Source organism: Danio rerio, chromosome 24, assembly GCF_052040795.2.
Source record: "Danio rerio strain M-AB ecotype USA chromosome 24, GRCz13ab, whole genome shotgun sequence".
Classification (NCBI taxonomy): domain Eukaryota; kingdom Metazoa; phylum Chordata; class Actinopteri; order Cypriniformes; family Danionidae; genus Danio; species Danio rerio.
This window is the reverse complement of record NC_141044.1, coordinates 25,599,449-25,621,201: the sequence shown is the minus strand read 5'-3', so window position 1 is coordinate 25,621,201 and position 21,753 is coordinate 25,599,449. Positions and strand designations below refer to the sequence as shown.

Here is a 21,753-nt window from a genome sequence, read left to right as displayed (position 1 = left end):
TAATATGTCATTTTTAGTATTTGTATTTATTTGTTTTTGTAATTACTGTTTTTTACTTTATTTTCTATTCACTTTACTACTTTGTTTTCTACTTTTTCTACTTTATTTTTTATTTAAATTTTAGTTTAATTACTTTAATACATTCATATATATATATATATATATATATATATATATATATATATATATATATATATATATATATATATAATTTAAACTTTAATTGACTTGAATTTCATTTATTTCATTAATTAATTAAGTTTTTCATCGCTACTAGTAACAATTAATTTAATTTATTATTTTTTATAATTTAATTGTATTGTATTTTATTTTATTTTGAAGTATTTTGGCAAATAAACAGGAACTGTCACTAAATGCATGAGTCAGCATGAACTTGTGTCGAATAGTTAAATAATATCCAGGGAAAATATGCAAATCAGTAAATATATCTATTGAAAGGAGAGTTGAGGGAAAGATTAACATTCCTTCTTTAAAAAAAAAACAAGGTCATTATTTGTTTTTGTTTTTAAAGATTTAGAGATGAACCAAAAAAGAGGTTAGAGAAGTAATGAAAAATACTTCTGGCAGTAAGATTTTTAATAAACTAGAACGTTTATTCATCTGGAATGCACTAAAATGAATCAAATATTAAATTTTAATAAAATATAAAAAAATCAAATGTATCTAATTTTATTTCAATTTCCAAAGCAACACATTTAATTTAGATTACTATTTAGCAAATTAAAAATACCTTCAAAACAAGTTAATAGGGGAGTATGAAATACATTTTCAATGGCATTTCAAATATTTGAGGTCAGTAATATTTATTTATTTTGAGATATTCACACTTTTATCAAAAGCAAAAAGTTATAGAGATAAAAGTAAATGCACGTCTAATGTAACAAAATACTAAATGTTATTTTCTTTAGAACTTCCTATTCATCAAAGAAGCCTGAAAAACAAACCATGGCATTCATTAAAATATTAAGCAGTGGGTTTTCAACATTTATGATAAGAATAAATGTTTATTGATGAAATGTTTATTTATCAAATGCTTTTAAGAACGAGTAAAGCAACATATAAAATACTTATGAAGATATTTATTTATTTATTTATTTATTTTATTATTATTATTTTTTTTTTTTGCATGTACTTGAGTTAAAACTTCACTATATCCTCAATTGTTGGTTCTACGCCACAAAAGGTGTTTTCTGAAGTACTGCTTTGACTGATGAGCTCACAAACCATTTTGGACCATCTTTACACATTTTTTTTTTTCTGTCGACTTGTGATCCGATCAGTTGAGATGGATCTGAACTGTGTGTGTGTAAACAGGCTCTGTGTGTCCTACGGTTGAGAAAACGTGTGCATTGATTACAGGTCAGTTTGAGTTAAACCTTCACTCAGACCCAAAAACCAACCCAAGTTTTTTTTTTATTTTTCATCCCTCTACCCGTTGCTTTTTCTCAGCATGCAGAGAAGTATTAAATCAGCCCAGCATCTTGTCCAATTCTGTCTGTAATGTTTAATATCAGATTCAATTAATATCTCCACAGTCCTTACAAACACAGAGCCACAATTAATCAGCACAGAGGCTCATCCCTCATTGTCAAAATCAAATCAAATAATCCTGATAAAACTGATCTGGGAGGGTCTGGAACGGGGAGACATGGGGATTGTACAAGATGCACAGAGAGACAGAATTCATTTATTATTGGGATTATGATGACATGCGATATGAAGATGAAAGAAGCACAAAAAAATAACATGCAGCACTGGTTTTGGGTCAGGAATAAGATTCTGGGCGTTAGAAGAAGGGTTTGATGCTTAACTTTCCTAAAAGACCATTTTCATTCATTCATTCATTCATTCATTCATTCATTCAAGTCTCTCATTTATCAGCAGCATAAACCACCTACTATGCCAGCATATGCTTTATGCAGTGAGTGCCCTTCCAGCCGCAACCCAGTACTGAAAAACACCTACACACTTCCACATTCACACACATACACTACGGCTAATTTAGTTTATCCAAATCCAAATATGGGAAACAAAAGCAACTACGGGAGACTCACATGAACACGGGAGAAATTCACACAGAAATCCCAACTGATCTAGCGGGTCAGCGGGTCAGCGGGTCTCTACTCGAACCACCTGAGCCCCTGAGCCACCGTGCCACCCCAAGAATATTTTCACATTTATAAAAAACAATTACAATATTGCAATAATTTAAAAAATCTACTTAAATCAACTTAAATAAGGACAATAATTTAAATGGATGCTTCAAGACTTTTCTTTTGAATGGATTTTATTTATCTAAATTGATAATAATAATAATAATAATAATAATAATAATAATAATAATAATAATAATAATAATAATAATAGTAATAGTAGTAGTAGTAGTAGTAGTAGTAGTAGTAGTAGTAATCTTGCTAATCCAAAATGTTTTAACATTTTATTTAACAAATTTACAAATATATACATAGATTGAAGACTGCTTTCACACTTGGGCTGAATGCCTGGTTCGAACCTAAGTTCGATAGTTCGATAGAATCGACTATCTTGGCTGGTTTGTATTCAAACTGTCTTTTTTCCTTCTGAACCCCCTATACGCTTGCGTCATCAAGATGCTGTTTTGTGTACAGCTGTTGCTAGGGGATGGCCATAAAAGCAAAATGGAGATGTACACATATTATGGTCGTTCTGCTTTTACTGAAACCTTTGGTTTTTGTACCAAAACCAAAATATAGAGAGACCCTTTTGTCTATTTACCACAAAAAAAAAATCTGAAAAAAAAAAAAACGTTCAGAAGTCATTTTTAGTGAAGACAAGCAGACATGCATCACTATCGCCAAGTTAGGTGATACACAGGCACACACAAATGAATAAAACCTAAAGTGTGTTGTACAGTTGGCGGTTTACTTCCGTTATTTTGTACGATTGCATTCCATGCACCCTTGAACCGTACCAGAGTTTGCACAAACAGTACCCCAGACCACCCCTTTCAGGTGGTACAGTTCACTGGTGGACACCCAAGTTCAGAAGACAGACCAAAAGTGCTAGTGTAAAAGTACCATAAGTGATTGAGTATTCAGGTATTGCACAGTCACTGTAAATTCAGCTGGCACTTCCAGCAAATAAGGACTTGGATTTGAATACACAAGTTAAAAGTTGAGACAGTTATTACTGTTTGTATCAGTAGATATCAAAGCTAAAGAAGCCTGTTAGAACTTTCAACAGGTGGGGGGTAGACCAATCAGAGCAGAGCGAGCTCACTGAAAGGCGGAGTTTAGAGAGAGGAGATCCTTAAACAAACCATTTCAGACATTGTGAGAAAAGAGCTAAATGAAAGTGTGTATTATGAGATTATTAGTGCTAGTTGACCTTGAAAATATGTAAACCAGTTTTAGGAGGCACAAAGAGTAAATTATAAATCAGGGGTATTTTAACTGTTGATAAACCCCCAAAGCAAACACACCCAAAACACACACAAATGAATTTAGACTTGACCTTAACTGAGCACATTTGATGCTGGTCACTCCAGAGTGTGAAGTCAGCAAGGTGTTATTCTGCAGCAGTGAAAATATGGAGAGAAAAAGCTTCCAGCACAGCCCTGTGGTGGCATGTTTAAATGGTTTCATGTTCTTTCCTTCTGACACTCTGTTACTGCAAAACTGTAGCTTAACTCGTACATACTGTACATAAAGCTGAACAACATGCCAACGCACAAACCCCAGCGTAGAGAGAGAATGGCATTTCTCACATGTACGCATAAAAGCTGCTGGCTGACTGGATATGTTTGTGTTTTGTTGATTGTGTGGGGAATTGCGTGAATCCAAATTCAACACGTGCCGCATTCCCACGCCTGAAAGGATTAAATAGGAGCTTCTAGTGGGTAAACAGCAGGGGTAGATGAAGGACATGCAGTCATGCAGAGTGTGTGTGTGTGAGTGTGTGTGTGAGTGTGTGTGTGTGTGTGTGTGTGTGTGTGTGTGTGTGTGTGTGTGTGTGTGTGTGTGTGTGTGTGTGTGTGTGTGTGTGTGTGTGTGTGTGTGTGTGTGTGTGTGTGTGTGTGTGTGTGTGTGCCTTGTATTCCTCATGCTGTGGGGACCAAATGTAAAGTTACACATGTATATTTTGACCTTGGGGAGATTTTTTTTTTCTCCAGGAAAACAACTCATCAATAACGCAGAATTATGAAAATATAAAAAATGCAGATTGTTTGAGGGTTGGGTTGAGGGGTTGAGACATAAGAACACAGTTTGTACTGTATGAACATCATTATAAGGTAGCTGTAGTATATGTGTGTGTACTGGTTCTGATGAGCTGACACAACCTTGTGGAACCCCAGTACTTCTCTTTTTATCTGAAAGGATTTCAAGTTTCATGTTAGAGCTGAGTTTAAGGTTAGGTGTGGGAAAAGACAATATACTACACTGTTTTTACTGTATTAAATTTGTCACACTAAGAGAGTGCTCGTAACCACCAATACCAACATATGTGCATGTGTGTGTGTGTGTGTGTGTGAGTTAGGGATTATAAATTATGCTAACTGGTTGCAATGCTATCACGGTATTAGGTATATGTGTTGGTGTGCACGTGTTGCATGAATATGTTTCTGAAATCCACTGGAGGGTAGTGTTTTTAAGTTGTTTTCAAAGCATGTTTTCCAAAAATGTGATGTTTGTTTGATGGAGCATTCATAAATGGTGCAAACAAACACATTCTAATTCCCAAATCAACCAATTTTTTAAGCCATTTTTTGTGTTGACTTTTTTCAGTGTCAAAACACAGATATTTATGACATAGAAAATGTTTATGTTGTTATTATGACTTATTAACATGTGTTAATCGTAATATGTACGTAAACAGTGCTGTTTGTAAATAATAAATACTCCCCAGCTAGGTAACTTACAACATGATCATCAGATGAGAGATTAGTTCCTAGCCATATCAGCCTAGAAAATAACAACTTTTCATTTTTGTTGGTCTTAGTACCTAATGTAACTACAGAAGAGTCAAGCTTTATTAGAAAAACATAGAAAAACTTTGCAAATTTTAAAGTGAGATGCTAATGGTCTAATCTGATTCAATGATCCATGCTAAGCTAAGCTAAAGGTGTTCCCACCCGGCCATTTGGATTCAATGGAATGGATTAAAAAAGTGGTAAAACTCAACTGTAAAGTGTGTTCCTGTAAAAAAAAAAGTGTTCCTTTAAAGCAGAAACAATAAAACTTTAGTGTCACTTACACAAAGTATTGCATTGTTTCAGAAGACTGAAGCTCAACATGTCTGTGGTATTGCTTTTCAGTGGTCAGTTTCTGCAATAAATAAATACTGCCTACCAATATTACTAATACCAGATCTGCCTGATAATTGTATGTATACAGTATTTTCCATTAGTTGAGTATTTTCTTGCGTTAACAGATGTCTGGAAGGATTATGCACATGATATGACTCAATTTCTTGCTGACATTCATTATCTCACTCATCACTGTTATTTCTTGAGTTGATCCCAAAAGTTTCATTACTGCCAAAAGGGCAGAAATAGCGAAGAGCTGTGCTTTGTGGAGTCCCTGCAGGCTTCGTGCTGAGCATCACATTCCTCATGAAACCTGCGCCACTGTGGGCATTTTGGAGAGTTGAAAATAGATCAGCACAAACTTTAGTCAGCTGAACTCCAGATCAGCAGAAATGGCCAAAACTGGGTGAAGTCTCTTATGGAGAACATTCTTTATACTGCTTGAGAATTTTTTTTTCTTCATATTATTGTAATGTAAAATCTTTAACTTTTACCCAAACTGTTTAATAATTATTTGAAAAAAAGTCATGTGAACAATAAAAAAAAAAAAAAAATGTATATATATATATATATATATATATATATATATGTGTGTGTGTGTATATATATATATATATATATATATATATATATATATATATATATATACATATATATATATATATATATATATATATATATATATATATATATATATATATATATATATATATATATATATATAATAAAAAAAAAATATATATATATATATATATATACAACAAATAAACATAATACAGTTATTTATTATTATTATTATTATTATTATTATTATTATTATTTATTAATTTATTTATTTTTATTAGAGATTTAGGGACAATTGGCCACCAATATTTAATAGATTAATATAAAGCAATTACCATAGTGGCAATAACATTATAAAACAGATATTGATGGTTTATTAATTATGTATATATATATATATATATATATATATATATATATATATATATATATATATATATATATATATATATATATATATATATATACATATATATATATATATATATATATATATATATATATATATATATATATATATATATACATATATACATATAAAAGAATGCTGAATAGCAAATATCACCCTTGAAAATTGTCATGTTTGTAATTTTTGTCTTAAATTGTGCTTCTCTTAAAATGTTGGACAGCTAATGGTAAATGGATCCAGTCCATGTTCAGTACAATTAATTTAATAATTCCTTACATTTATATAGCACATTTCTGGACACTCAAAGCGCTATACATCTTTGTTAAGTGAGCTTCCTCATCCACCACCAGTGTGCAGCATCCACCTGGATGACGAGACAGCAGCCATATTGCACCAGACTGCACACCAGCTGATTGGTGGAGAGGAGACCCAGTGCCAGGAGAAATGCAGAAAAATATCTAGTACTCTATGTAATTGATCAATATCAGTATCCAAAGTCAGCTGAAAGGCTTTGTATTGGTATTGGCCAAAAACAAAAAGTCATATCAATTCATGTCTATTAAATTGAGTTAAATTGCAATTGTATTTTGAATATATATATATACAACTGGTTTTATATATTAAAATCAAACACACAATAGAAAACCCTGTAGTGTGGACCTTTTTCACAAGACTGTTATGACACGTTTAATGGTCATCGTAAATCCTTGAAAGTTGTAATATTTTGATTTCTAAATAAAATTATGAACATTTATTTGCATTTATAAATGTATTATGTAATGTATTATATCATCTTTTTATCAAATTACAAAAAAAAAAAAAAAAAAAAAACCCGAATTACCGCCTATGCAAGGTGTTTCTAATGCATTGTCTATAGGGCGAGAGTAAATTTCACATAATTTTCTCCACTGGCTGCCATCATAAGTCTCACACTATTCATTTCGTTTTTCTGAAAGTCTTGATAACACAATCATGGAGTTTTTCTTTTATTATTTCAGCAAATAGGATTGTAGAAAAATTATTTGTTGTACTCTTCTATCCACTGTCAAGTTTACCAAACTATGATGTCTTCCAATACTGAGGACACTTTCACACCTGTGGATTATTTCGTTCCGAAAAAGGTGTTTAAATTGTCACAATGCTACATTTTGTTCCTGGTGTGGTTCACTTTCACACGTAAATGTTTCTAAATGGACCAAAGATGCTAAAACAAGTCACGTGCGAGTAAACTCTCCTCAAATTGGTCACAGTGTCACGGTTTATTTTCAGTCCTGCTCAGCTGTCATGCGTCCTTATTGTAATTTATGACGATGAGTAATAAGACGTTATAGGCGAAAACTGCGCTTTGATTTTGAATGTTGACACCCACAGACATCATCACCAAAACTACATCAGAGGTAAGATTTTCTCTTACAGAGCCTTGGCTAGGACTATGCATTATAGGCTTTACATTATAAAGAGAAATAACAGATGAACCAAGACTGCAGGTCGGTCAATTTCCTAACACATAAACAGCTCACATAAATAGTTGAGCATGCTTTCACTTTCGTATCTGACATGAAATGCATAGAAATGATGACATCTTGCCCTACTCATAATTCTTTCGTCATAAAGCCAAATATGCCTATTACACAGCCACACACTGTAATATAGCCTGCTTCTTTAGTTCGTTGGATGGTTTAGCTTTCTCACTACAATTAATCTGCTCAAGAATTCGATTCAATCGAGCAGAGACCACCTTATTCAGGTGATCTTGAGCCGAATGTTTTGGCGCGGATTCGAGTGCGATTGCTTGCTTCATATATACCAAATGAACCAGGCTAACAGGGGAAATGCTCCAGGTTCCAAAACAAAAGTCTAGGTGTGAAAGCACCCTAGGAAACCCGGAAATGGGAAGAGGGTCTATTATGAAATAAATTTCACTCCAACAAAAAAATATGTGACTTTATCAGAGTAAACATAAGACTTTAAGATGGAAATACTTTTTATTGTTTAGTTTTTCTATTTACCTCCTGATATATAAATTGTTTAAAAATAATGGATTTTGTTTTTACCAAATGAGAATGCAAAGCAATTATTCCCATGTTTCCTGAAGCGTGGCGTGTTTGAATTGAGACATCTTGTCAGTCTTGTGTTTAACCGCATGTCTCAATTATACCCCACAAGTCCTTTTTCTAAGTACATCTGCATTTTTATTTTTATTTTGACCAAATATGGGTAAATCGGATGAAAGAAAAGTAGCAGTCAGAGTTGAGATTGAAAGAAGTCAGAACCGTTCATTTGCATTTTTATTCAGTGCACAATAGCTGATGTTCAGAGTTTGATTGGCAGGGTAAAATTATGAAGACAAGCTGCCATTCCTGTCATGAATAGGGAACACAACTGTTGCTTGGAACGTACATTACAAAAGAGTGCGATGATGTCATGCTTAACTCCTCCATTGTCTCCTGCTTTTTCCACTTGTTTTACAGTGTGCAGGACACACAATTATGTAGTCTGTCAAATCTGTTTATCATCATTAGTCGCTCTGTTTTCTAGCCAGCAGATCTTGTCAAACTGCAGATAGAGTGCAACGGTTATATCAGTTTCTTGGTCTGCTGGTTGCAGAAATGAGTCTGACTGTCTGTCGTTCAAGTTCAGGTGCTATTGTGACTTTTTTGACGTTCACTCATATAGCTAGTGGAGAAAGACACAAAGTGATGGAAAGAGGAGATGAAAATGAGATCAAACCACATCTTCAAACCTACAAAACACATTTCTGTTTGTCATCTGACCTTTTTTTAACTATATGAGAATAGTAAATCATTTACAGTATCTTTACATTAATTTAGGGGACACTTTTTATCCAAATCACCACAGAGCACCAATATAGATGACATGAAAAGTTCATGTTAGTTTAGCCATTTTATTTATTTATTTATTTATTTATTTATTCATTTTATTTATCAGCACATTATTTTAATCTTTAAATATGGATAATCTGGATTTAATCTGTGGTGGATAAAGAGGGGGGCTAATAATTCATATCGCCTCACAACTAGAAGGACGCTGGTTCGAGCCCCGGCTGGATCATTTGGCATTTCTGTGTGGAACTTGCCTGTTCTCACCGTGTTGACCTAGGTTTCCTCCAGGTGCTCCAGTTTCCCCCACAAGTCCAAAGACATGCACTTTAGGTGAATTGGGTAAGCTACATTTTCCATAGTGTATGTGTGTATGTCCTGGTCTAAAAGGTTGGGGGTTGAGTATTGGGCTAACGCCCCACCTTGTAAAAATTAGATATTACAAAATACCTACATGGTGCAGCTAAATATCAGCTTTGATTTAAATGGCCCTGGGAGTAAATAAGTAACCCTTAATAGGACACTCATTGGAAAAACCCTTAGTATTACTGGTAATATATATATAAATATAAAATATAAATATAAATATATATATAGAATAGCCAGTTTTAATCAGCTATTTTAAAATAATTTTAATTATGTAAATAAAGTTGTGTATTTGTCTGGAAAAATTGTAAATAGCATAACATTAATGTAACAAATATATTTCCTGTACAAGAGTTACAGAAAAATAAACTACAATATAGATTTGGTCTGATAAAATTATGAGATTAATTTTAAAATATAATTACTTTTTTATCTCATTTATTAATTTTGTGACCGTGGTACTATTTTAGTTCTACTACTTCTATTACTACTACTACTACTACTACTACTACTACTACTATTATTATTATTATTATTAATATTAATGATAATAATAATAATAATAATAATAATAATAATAATAATAATAATAATAATAATAATAATAATATGAGCATTGAAACTTAATCAAAAATTAAAAAATACAAAACCTATATTATTATTATTATTATTATTATTATTATTATTATTATTATTAAAATAATAATGCCATAACTTACAATATGACTTTTATGACTTTGGTGAATTTTCATGCTGCTTTATTTTGTCCTTGAGATGCTTTAGAAACTCTTTAGGTTTTATTTATAGTTGTTTCATTGCATTCTGTTTTTTTTATTATTAATTTTATTTTTACAAATTTCTTAGTAAAGATTTAGAGTACTCAATTCAACATCGAATATTGGCTATAATATTTATTTATTCATTAATTTACCTTTGCTTAGTCCCTTATTCATTAGGGGTCGCCACAGCAGAATGAACCGCCAACTATTCCAGCATATGTTTTATGTACTGTAGCTGATGCCGTTCCGGCCACAACCCAGTACTGAAAAACATCCATACACTCTCACATTCACACACACACACATACACTATGGCCAATTTAGTTTATCCAATTCACCTATAGTGCATGTCTTTAAACTGTAGGGGAAACCAGCGCACGCCAACATGGGGAGAACATGCAAACTCCACACAGAAATGCCAACTGACCCAGCCGGGGCACAAACCTACAAGGCGACAGTGCTAACCACTGAACTACCATGCCACCCTTAGCAATAATATGCATAGTTTATTTATATACTCGTTTTTAATTATAAGCTTATTGATATCAAATGAAATACTTGCATTGTTATACCCATAGGTTTTACAATCTAAATAGATGAATAAACAAAATAAATGAGTGCGATCCACATAAACACCGCCACAGTGCTTGAATGCAACAATTGTTTGCCGCAAGCATTTTGAGCAAAAGAAATTGAGATGCTTGCAACATAACAAGCGAAACGATTCTTCATTTCGACATGCGTCTGCTCGCACACTGAAGATCCTATTGACTATTTAATTCGCTAATCTCCCTGCCGATGCCCTGACCAAGCGGCGAGAGGCGTATCTTTGATTGAAGCCGATTGCTATGTAAAATGTCCATTGATTTCTTTATGACCCGGCTAGATAATCCCTCCATCTGATTATAAATCACCCTGTCCTCCTCTAGCCACGGTGGTTTCTTCAATATGATAAACCCGGGACAGCTCTACAGCATGTTTAATTGGCCGAATGACTGAATAATACATTTCACAAAGCCATACGCGGTTGCTTTGAGTGGCTACTTTAATTTTTTATTATGCTTAAGAGGGCCATTCTGCCAGACGTTTAAGACTTTGCTTGTATGCGTCCGTCTGTATAAAATACAAGAGCCATTGTTTGCCTATAGAGGATAAGACGGCGTGTTTTATAGCTTTAGAGGCTGATTATAAGTGATCTGCCCTTGATGGTCGTGTCTTTGTTTCGTCCCCTTGAGGACCAGAAGCCTTTGAGTAAACATCATTACTGTCTGCCTGCTCATAAACTCGCTTTTACATTTTGAGTCGCGCAGCAGGCTTATTTACTATGAGTGTATGTTGATGGGCAGAACTGCTGTCTTAATGGTGTTGTTTATTTGAATGGGAGGAAGGGAGAGATTAATGACGTGCTCTGTGAGAGTAGCAGGCCATCCGTCCAAACGCCATCCTGACGGCAGTGCTAGACTTGTGTGCTCTGCCTAAATGGAAAGCCAATATGAATTGGATGTATCAGAGGAAGTGTTTGATAGTGTTGGGGAAGCTACTTTAAGAAAGTCATTCGTTATTTATCAATTACATCAGTAGCATTGTATTTGAATTACTTTTTAAATGACTGTGTCTGTGTTGGGACTGCGTTGTTTCGGTTTGTGTTTTTGTATGTTTTGTCAGGTGTAGGTTGGGGCGTGCCTTCAGCGCACCTGATGCTCGTCAGTGCCCTTGTTTAAACTCAATAATGGCCCGTTTTCACGGGTACAGTATGGTATGGTTCGGTACAAGTCACCTTTATCAGGCCTGCATTTCTACTGCCAAAAGGGCGGGGTGTACAACAAAGTTTCAGACAACATAATTTTTACTTGAGGAATATCACAGTAAAGCCGTAAGGGTTGTTCACATGTCATATCTGATGCACTTCTCACAAAACAGATACTTTATACACATAAATACTTGTGTTTACATGTTCATTACTAACCTTTCTATGCACATGATTTGATTATAACTGCAGATCAATGACAGTGCGAAAAAGCCTACTGTAAAGTCTGCAATTATGTGAAATAAATAAAAAATGCAACATATGAACTCATACAGACCCTTACAGTCTCAGATATGTTACCAGTAACAGAAAAACTACACACAGCATACTAGTTTACATTTATTTATGCTTTATAATTGCATTATGGGGCCTTGAACTGTGCTTTTGATAATGAACAACTTAACAAAGTGATTTTTATTAATATATACAGTGCTCAGCACAATTGAATACACCCCGTTTTGAAAATGAATGTTTGTTTCTATTTCTCAGTAAAGATAGGCAGTGTATTTTGGTGCATTTAAACAAAACAGATTTATTAAACAGATATAATTGTTAAAGTAATATTTTAGTCAACAAACATATTTCAAAATTGAAAGATAATAAAATTCAAGCAAAATATTGCAAAAAAAATTACAACACAAAATTGCAACTTTTTTTCTTTTCTTTTCTTCTTGCTTTCTGAATTTTTCCCTTTTTATTTGTATTTACTATTTTTCTATAACAAATAAATGTGGGTCTACTAGTTTTTGGACAGTTATAGTAAGTTGTTTTGTTAGATGAGCTCAAGATTTGGTTTCAGTACTGACTAATTTATTTATTATAGGATATGCACAAGTATAACATTGTATAGCTTTCTTTAAAAAATATACATTTAAAAGAATGATTTCTGAGGGGTGTACTTATATATGCTGAGCACTGTATATTTCTATGAAATTATAGTAAACTTTAAACTTTATAAACTTTAGTACCAGTTCTAACTATTAATTAATGTAACTGCCTATTATTAAGAGTTTGGTTGTTTATAAGAACTTATAAAGCATGATCTTATTCTACATCCCTAGTCCTACCCAATACCCAACTATTACTTTTATTAACTATTAAAAGGCAACAATTTAGTATTTTATTGATCTTACAGTTTTGGCTTGTTTATCAATAGCAAGAATTGTATTTTAAAATAAAGTGTCACTAAAATTATATATATTTATGTATTATGTAAATTATGGTACCAAATGAAGTACTTTATCTGTTCGGTTAGTTGTATAAATTATATTTATTTTATCGGTCTGTTGAAATTTTTTATGCTGATTGGCTGGAGAGTGTGCATTATTTTCATTGAAACACACATGTAGTTTCAGTCTGTATCACAGTTTGAAATAAATTTGCTTCTCCCAAACGGTTGTAGTTACCAAAGCAACTCGCATGTACTGCACAGAAAACCAATGAGAACTGTTCATGGCAGTCCGGAAATCTGCAGAAACTCAAAAAATATTCATCAATTATGCCACAAAATGAAGTTTTTGGAGTATTTCAAACATAGTTATTTTGAAGTCAAATCAGCAGTTTATGTGTAAGGATAGCAGGTCTTTCAGCTCTGCGTACAGCTCCCCACCGAGAGAAGCTTTATATTGGGCCGACCACCTCAGGACCGGCCGCTGGATCTCACCTCTTGCATCTCTGTTGTTAAAACGTGATATAAGTAATCTTTGGTGTATCTAACTGCCAGTCTTTGAATTTTTTAGCCTATTATTTGCTCCCAGGTGTATTTTTTGGCAGATCGCAAAGATAAGTTTAATAATTAATATATCGCTATAAATAATGTAATATTACACTGATCCTGAATGTTTTGCTGACTGCTTTTGTTTTAAGTAAGAGAAAAATAAAGCAGAATTTTCTCTTACCTGTCCTAACATGTTTTTTTCTTTTGCAAAAATTAATACCCTACATATTTAACTTCAAAATGCATCTTATGTGCCCCTGAACTGGTGTTTTGTAAGAAACAACTTTGTGAATGTTTTATTTAATGTGTTTAGGCTTGTGTAGATTAACATCTTGTTAATAATCTTGTTAATAATTGTAAGGTTATTCTACTCAAAGCAACGATTTTGGTCTTTTTGTTAGATCAATTCTGCTGCGTGTCGTGTGGTCCTTCACCTCATGTCGTGCATCCCTTACATACAATACAACATACAGTATGGCTGCAAACTACTACAAATATTAAAGATAATCACTTTATTAAACTGTAATGGTAATTCTTCAACATAAACAAAAACACAAACTAAGCTTCCGCTAACTCTGTGGTTAGTACGTTCTATTATTTAATATTACAGCATAATTAGTTACACGGTTATAACAACGTAATAACACCCCCTTTCAGTGTGGAGTAAGATTACATTTGATGGATATATCTACATATTGTAGCAATTTAAACTGTTAATGAATATTAGTTTTTCTGTGCATGTATGTACAGTCGAGCCCTGGGCTATAAATAATTTCGAGCTCGAGTGTATTTGGGTATGTATATTTGTATTCTGTTTGTGTATATATTTTATAGTTTAGTGTTTTTATTTCAGCTATATACTAATTGTAAAAAAAAAAAAAAAATATATATATATATATATATATATATATATATATATATATATATATATATTTTTTTTTTTTTTTTTTTTTTAATTAATGGCTTTTGTTTATTATTTTAAAGTTGGCTTCATCTTAAAAAGTTAGAAGTAAATAAAACAATTTGTTAGACACATTGACTTACATCATGTTACTCACACAATCAATACAAAGATAATCAAAGCAAGGCCCTAAAATCTACAAGATAAATTTATGGAGTCAAATTATTGCTATCTGAAATTTAATATAATCATTATTTTAGTTTTGCACTTTAATGAGCCTCTAAGAAATTAAATTCAGCTGCGTTCTCATGTTTTCTAGCTAAATGTTGAGTTTTTCTCATAAAAGCATGGCATAACGGAGGTTAAATGTGTTGTAAATGTCGTTTCACATTGCTGGAAGCGATCCTGGCTAATTTTGGGGTTTTCCTTGTATTCTGAACACAGAAACTGCCGTGTGCTCAGAGAAGCAGAACACAGCTGATCTCACTAATTCATCATTTCACTAACTCTGTTCCTCCTCTGTCTCACCAGTGGTCATTCAGGGGTCATGCTCAGTCTTCTGCATGTGGGTGGGATGTGATGTCGGCCGCTGAATGATTTTCTCGAAGACCCTTTAAAATGGGGCTGACAGGACTTAGCAACTTACCTGTGAGTCTGTGCTGTTAGCCTGAGCTGAGACTGAGGAAGTGAGACGCGGTGTCCCAGATTATTTACAGCCACTGACCACGTCACTTCAGATCAGAATCTCCCTCTTAAAAGTCCCACACCATCTACTAACTAAAGACACCCCAGAATTCACCCCTGTTTCAGAATGGTTGTTTTTTCCTGTTTCTGTCAATGGTCAGTGAAAGCCAATTTGTGTTCAAAATATTGGCATACAAAATAAAGGAGATGTATTCCTTTTTACTATTTTTTTCTTATTAAAATGGCTATTTATTTATTTATTTATTTTAATTATTTATAAATGAAAAGACAGAGAGAATATTAGATGGGTGGATGGATGAAAAAAGTAATGGATGGATATAGATGGATGAATGTATGGAAGAACAGATGCATTGACATAGAAAGATAAATATGAATAATATGGATAGATATGAGGATGGGTAGATGTATGGATAGATATATAGATGTATGGATAGGTGGATATTTGGTTGGTTGGATGGATGGATGGATGGACAGATGGAGGAATGGACAGATGTATAGATGGATGGATCTAGGGATAGGTGTATTGATGGATGGATGGATGGATGGATGGATGGATGGATAGACGGACGGACGGACGGATGGATGGATAACGGATAGATGAATGAATGTATAGCTAGATGATGGAAGAATAGACACAAATAGATGTATGGATGGATGGACAGGTGGAAGAATGGACAGATGTATGGATGGATGGATCTAGGGATAGGTGGATGGATGAATGGATGGATGGATGGATGGATGGATGGATGGATGGATGGATGGATGGATGGATGGATGGATGGAAGGACGGATGGACGGATGGATGGATGGATAACGGATAGATGAATGAATAGATAGCTAGATGATGGAAGAATAGACATGAATAGATGGATGATTAATGGATAGATTGATGAATGAATGTATAGATAAAGGGTAAACATGGATAAATGGATGGATAGCTGATGGATAAATGGTCGGATGGATTGATGGATGGATGGATGGATGGATGGATGGATGGATGGATGGATGCATGGACATACATAGGTGTATAGGTAGACACAAGGATGGATAGGTGGATATTTGGTTGGTTGGATGTATGGATGGATGGACAGATGGAGGAATGGACAGATGTATAGATGGATGGATCTAGGGATAGGTGGATTGATGGATGGATGGATGGATGGATGGATGGATGGATGGATGGATGGATGGATGGATGGATGGATGGATGGACGGACGGACGGATGGATGGATAACGGATGGATGAATGAATAGCTAGCTAGATGATGGAAGAATAGACACAAAATAGATCTATGGATGGATGGACAGATGGAAGAATGGACAGATGTATAGATGGATGGATCTAGGGATAGGTGGATGGATGGATGGATGGATGGAGGGACGGACGAATGGATGGATGGATGGATGGATAAAGGATAGATGAATGAATAGATAGCTAGATGATGGAAGAATAGACATAAATAGATGGATGATTAATGGATAGATTGATGAATAAATGTATAGATAAAGGGTAAACATGGATAAATGGATGGATAGCTGATGGATAAATGGTCGGATGGATTGATGGATGGATGGATGGATGGATGGATGGATGGATGGATGGATGGATGGATGCATGGACATACATAGTTGTATAGGTAGACACAAGGATGGATAGATGAATGGAATGATGGATGGATGATGGAAGATTAGAGAGATGAATGGATGGATGGATGGATGGATGGATGGATGGATGGATGGATGGATGGATGGATGGATGGATGGATGGATGGATGGATGGATAGATGGATGGATGGATGGATGGATGTATGGTTGGTTGGATGGATAAATGGTCAGATGGATGGATGGATGGATGGATAGAGGGATGTATGGATGGATGGATGGATGGATGGATAAATGTATAGATGCATGGACATACAAGGATGAATAGATAGATATAAGGTTGGATGGACTAATGGATAGGTAGATATATGGTTGGTGAGATAAATGAATGAATGCATAAACATACATGGATGATGTATATGTGCTTAGATATACAGTAAATATACAGTTAGATGGATGCTTAGATAGATAGATAGATAGACAGATAGACAGACAGACAGACAGACAGGCAGACAGACCGACCGACAGATGAATGAACCCATGGAGAGACTGACAGATTATTTTCTACTTAAACATACAAAAGATAAACTGCAGACACAACTGAATGAACGCTCCATACAGTGTATATTTACTCATTCACACACACACAGACAGTTGTAAGGCCTCCCACAGCCTCAGCGTAGGTCACAGCAGGCAGACAGCATGTAGCGACTGCCCTACATTAAACCTAGCACATCTTCAGGGATCCATTAAAACTAATATTACTCCAGCTGGTGTATAACAATAAGATCTGCTTCCAAATCCCCAACTCCACACCACCCCTGCTGCCATTCCCAAACCTCAGTGGAGCGTGTGCTTTCCCTCTCTGAAGTACGAAGCGCATGCATACTGTATCTTCATGCAGGGGTGCCATGTCTCATAACCCTGTCACCAGCAGTGAAGCACAAGCAAATAAACTCCAGACTCACACATATATTCTGACAACTCGCCTTGGGACTCCAGTTCGCCTCTCTCTTTCTCTTTCTCCATCTCTTTTTTCTCTCTGTGACCTGAGATTGTGTTTTCCAAAGGAAGAAAGACTCTAATGTAAGGTGACCAGATTTGGGAAATTAAACTGATGAGAGCTTCCAGTTCAGTGGTTAATGCATCACTGACATGTCTAATGTAATTATCTAAGAACTAATTGTGATGAAGTGTAACTTGAATTTGGTTATTGTTATACTGTGATAAATGCTGGCATAATAGTCAACAACACACAACAATACTGTTCCTACCAATTACAGTTACTTAAAGTTAACTAATTTGTCAAAAAATTATACAGTATTAGCTTGATTTACATAATCAAAACGAAAGTCATAAACCTTATTGTCTCAATTTGGGTGTATCTAGATTAAGGATGCCCAAACTAGGTCCTGGAGGGCCATTGTCCAGCAGATTTTTGCTTCAACTAGCCTCAACACACCTTCATGGATGTTGCTGGAAAACCTAAGAGCTTGATTAGCTAGCCCAGGTGTGTCTCATTGGAGTTGGAACTAAACTATGCAAGACACTGGCCCTCCAGGACCATGTTTGGGCATCCCTGATCTAGATCTTGTCATTGTGCAATTGTTGTGTCATGTTGTTCCCCATGTGTTGTGTTCCATGTGCTTCTGTTTATGTCATGTGATTCCTTTGTTCTATTTTTCTGCCGTTTGTTAATGTTTATTAGTTCCACCTGTGTCACACCCCTGTATGTATTCAGTTTAATCATGACTTGTGTATTTATCTTTCAGATGAGATGTTAAACTAAGGTCCTGGCTGCCTATGGTCATTAAAAATCTCATGGCACTTCTCATAAAGAGTAGGGGTGTAACCCTGGTGTCCTGGCCAAATTCTCTCCATCAGCCATTATCGATCATGGCCTCCCAATCATCCCCATCCACCAAATTGGCTGTAACTGTCTCTCCACTCCACCAATAGCTGGTGTGTGGTGAGCGCATTGGTGCTGTCATCCTGTGGCTGCCACTGCCACACTGGTGGTGGTGTGGAGAATCCCCCCCCCCCCCCCATAATTGCGAAGCACTTTGGGTGTATGGCCTTACACAATAAATGCACTATATAAATACACAATACGTTACATTGCATTACTTTACATTTATACTCCTAAGTTGTTCAAGTTATTTGTATTATTTTGTCACAACTTCTTGTCCTGCCAGTGTTTGATGTTGTCAAAAAGGGATTTATTTTTAATTACTTTGGCCTCTTTTCTTTTTAAATTCGGAAGTATATTTGGCTGTGGCTGCTGGAAAACTGAAGATTAGCCCCTTTCACACATACAGACCTTTCCGGAAAATTACCAGCAATTTTCAGGAAAGGTCTATGTGAACAGGCCCTTTTTGAAAACACCGGTAAATTTGTTCAGGCAATTTTCCTGAAAGATAAGTTACTGGTAATTTACCGGAATGCGTGTGATCTGTGTGATCGCAGAAGGAAAATTTCTGGCAAGAGCTCATTCACGTCTAGAACGCGCTGACGTTCCTACCTAATTAATAATATAAAGATTGCAAAGATATACAGAAACATTTTGGCTTTTATTACAATATATAAATAACACATTTTTTTACATGTCATTTTACATTGCAGATTTCCCCATAAAATAAAAACCACCCGCTTCGAATGTTATCACTCGATTAAATGGGCGTTATCAGTGGTTATCAGCTGATATATATGGGCCTGTTGCACTTATTGGTAGGCTCAGAAGGTTGTTATCATCCATTCACAAGACTCCAGATCCAGAATTGTTTTTACATTACTATGATGGTTGGGTTTAGGGTTGGGGTAGGGGTAGATGTTAATAAAATACAATTAATGGTAAATTTAATAAACAATGTAAATAGTTCTTGTTAATTTCCATCCTCAGCCATATGTACAGCTGATTAACCATGTGGATAGCTCCTAGCCCATATCTATTAGCTGATAACCACTGATAACACCCATTCAATGAGCGTTAAAGGGTCACGAAACACCAAAACACATTTTTTGAGCTGTTGACAGTCGTATATATGTGTCCCACACTGCTAAAAACACTATTAGGACACATATATCTCACTAAAAAGTGTAAACTGGTTGTTTTTGCGTTATTTCAAGCAAATTCGTACTTCCGGTTTGAAACGAATTTTTGAAGCTGCGTCACGGTCATGACATAATAGCGTTGTATTCCAGCGTGCAGACTGGACGTCTGTGCCAGAGTGTGTCTTATTACGTCTTACAGCCTGCTGCATTAATGCATGAGTAAAGCTTGGTTCAAACCAATCAGCACGCTCTATTGTGCAACTTCATTAATATTCATTACTGTCACAGTGTTTAGACGACAGAGACGCCATGTTGTGTTGGCAAAACAAGTGTGAAGTGTTGCTTTTATAGTTTGCTGCAGTGAAGTTTTGTTTTCATTTTCTCTCTGTGAGAGCTCAGACTCACGTGTGGATTACAGTGTACGCGACGCTCGACAACAATAACTTACGTGTCTAAGGAGGCACATTGTTTACCTGAGAGCTGTTCTCATCTGCAAACGCTGAGATCCGGATTCTCTTGTAGTCTTCTCTTAATAAAGACGCGGCTCTCGTTGGTGTGGATTGTCCTGTCTCTACAGATTTGGTGAGTGAGCGACCAGTGCTCTTTGTTTATTCAGTTCGTATTTTATTCGTTTTATTGAGTTTTTTTTTCTCTCATTCGCCGTGCGGTATCAAACATTGCATGAAAAATACACGCTTAGAGCAGTTCCTTGAATCAAATATCTCGTTTGTCGCGAGGGACATGAATTAATTCCCTGAATGAAAGAGCCAAACTGCAGTTAAAGTCCACCATTTAATAATTTGGCAAATAATTTGACTACAGATGTCCATGTAAACACCATCACTCTCTGCTGTGTGTGTGTGTGTTAGTGTGTGTGTATTTTGAGTCTGAAATTCAGCGTGCCCAAATAGACACTCTCACACCAAGCCTCTTTTCTTCCTCCGACACTCCCCGCTAAACAGAGTTGGACACGCCCACTTTTCTGACTTTTTCCAAAGTAGAGGTGTGAAAACACCCTGCTGAAACAAGGGGGTTCATGGCCCTTTAACATTGGAATCAGTTGATAAAAACACTAAATGTTGCATGACTTTAAATCAAACAATAACCAAAACTGATAAGCCAAACCATGCAACCTTTACTTACCACACATAAAATGTTCTGTCCCATTAAATATTATTTAGCACAGTAAACATCAGACACATTTCCGTGAACAGCTTCAGCCGGGGACAGGCCACTAAACAGCGGATGTCTGGTTAGTCTAATGAGTTACTAAACAGAGATAAATGATCCTCCGCTGATGTGGGCATGCGTGTGACCATTAGCAACAGGATGTGAAGCTTCAATCTGAGTTGAAAGGTTGCCATCTTCCTTTAAAACATTGCAAGGGTAGGTAGAAGAAAACATGACCCGCTTGTATCAGAACGTGTGTGGCTTTTGTGTTAGTGTCAGAAATGAATATCTTCTCATCAGTACCTTAATAGCCTCTGTAAGACTGTTTGTATATGTGTGTGTGTGTGTGTTATCTGCAGGCAAATGGAGGCAAACACAGAAACATCCCTGAAGGGTACACAAATAGAATGCCTGTTAGCTGTTTGTGCTCCATTTTGATGGAGTCCTAAAATTAAAACTTCATTTTTCAGGATGCGAGAAAGCAGCAAATCAGTCAAGCGTGGCTTTGCTTCCTCTCCATAAATACTTCTCATCTAC

General features: G+C 35.2%; 1 protein-coding gene across 9 annotated transcripts in view; it reads left to right on the top strand.

Moving 5' to 3' along the window:
* Positions 1–21,753, top strand: part of ctnnd2a (catenin (cadherin-associated protein), delta 2a) — a 640,689-nt gene that overhangs the window by 209,562 nt on the left and 409,374 nt on the right. The gene's annotated exons all lie outside the window — the stretch shown is intronic.